We start from the raw sequence: 1,549 nt of genomic DNA, 5'->3' as shown, positions 1-1,549 counted from the left end.
GGGAGGGGCTTACCGCTTGCGTTTCTTCTCCTTGGCCTTGTGCTTGGCCTTGGGGCTGGGCGAGCTGGGGGAGGGGCGGTGACGTCAGCGGGGAGGCCACGCCCACAGCGAGGCCACGCCCACCAACCCGCCTGCCGCTCCCCCTCCTTACCGGTGCTTTCGCTTCTTGGCCTCGGATTCAGACCTGAAGAGGGAAGAGGAAATGGGAGGAGTTAGCGAGGCCACGCCCCTTACTTTAGTTAGGCCACGCCCCCTTTTCGCAATGCAGTCGCTGCCCCCAAAGGCCACGCCCACTCTCATTTGCGCGTTGGCCACGCCCATTTTTAATCTGGCGTGTGAGTGCTGCCCCCTGGTGGTCACGCCCTCTGGTGGCCACGCCCCCTCTACCGCCTGGCCACGCCCCCTCGGCTGCCTGGTCACGCCCCTTCAGCCGCCTGACCACGCCCTTCAGCCGCCTGGCCACGCCCCCTTGGCCCCTGGCCACGCCCCTTCAGCCGCCTGGCCACGCCCCTCGGCTGCCTGGCCACGCCCCCTCGGCCGCCTGACCACGCCCCTCGGCCCCTGGCCACGCCCCCTCACCTGTGCTTCTTCTTCTTGCTCTTCTTCCTCTCCCCGGAGCGGCTGGCGGACCTGGGGGGAGGGGAGACCCCAAATCCCCAAAATTTCACCCAAATTCCACCCGAAAATCCCCGAAATTCCTCAAATCCCAACGGAAATCCCCAAAGTTCCACCCAAAATCCCCAAAATTCCACCTGACATCCCAAAATTTCCACCCAAAATCCACCTAGAATTCCCCAAAATTCCACCCAACATTCCTCAAATCCCACCCAAAATTCCACCCAAAATCCCCAAAATTCCTCAAATCCCACCCAAAATTCCACCCAAAATCCCCAAAATTCCTCAAATCCCACCCAAAACTTCACCCGAAATCCCCAAAATTCCTCAAATTCCACCCAAAATCCCCAAAATTTCCACCAAAATCCACCCCCGGTGCCATGAAGGGCGGTGACGTCAGCGGGGAGGCACCCAAAACTTCACCCGAAATCCCCAAAATTCCTCAAATTCCACCCAAAATTTCACCCAGAATCCACCCAGAATTCCTCAAATCTTCACCCAAAATTCCCCAAATTCCACCCAAAATCCCGAAATTTCCACCCAAAATCCTCCAAAATCCCACCCAACATTCCCCAAATCCCACCCAAAATTCCTCAAATTCCACCCAAAATTCCACCCAAAATTCCACCTTAAAATGCTCCAAATTCCACCTGAAATTCCTCAAATTTCACCCAAAATCCCCCCAAACCCCCCCAGAATTCCCAAATCTTCCCCAAAATTTCCCCCAAAACTCCCAAATCCCCCCTAAATCCCCCAAAATCCACCCAAGAACCCCAAAATATCCCCAAAAAACACTCCACGAACCTCCAAATCCCCCAAAATTCCACCCCAAATTCCCCAAAATTCCCCCCAAATCCTCCAAATTTCCCCCAAAATCCACCATAAATCCCCCAAAATCCACCCCAATCACCCAAAATTCCCCCAAAATCCACCC

The 1,549-nt window shown here is 55.5% G+C and overlaps 1 long non-coding RNA gene across 1 annotated transcript; it reads right to left on the bottom strand.

Moving 5' to 3' along the window:
* Window positions 1–6: 6 nt before the first annotated feature.
* LOC121355862 lies at window positions 7–750 on the bottom strand. The gene is made up of 3 exons (XR_005955467.1): window positions 580–750; window positions 152–184; window positions 7–64 (listed from the first exon to the last, which is right to left on the bottom strand). It is a non-coding gene; the product is annotated as an uncharacterized LOC121355862 (long non-coding RNA).
* Between the last annotated feature and the right edge of the window lie 799 nt (window positions 751–1,549).

The sequence above is a fragment of the Pyrgilauda ruficollis genome, unplaced genomic scaffold, assembly GCF_017590135.1.
Source record: "Pyrgilauda ruficollis isolate IOZ18807 unplaced genomic scaffold, ASM1759013v1 scaffold2710, whole genome shotgun sequence".
Taxonomy (NCBI): Eukaryota; Metazoa; Chordata; class Aves; order Passeriformes; family Passeridae; genus Pyrgilauda; species Pyrgilauda ruficollis.
This window is presented reverse-complemented; position numbering and strand designations above follow the sequence as displayed.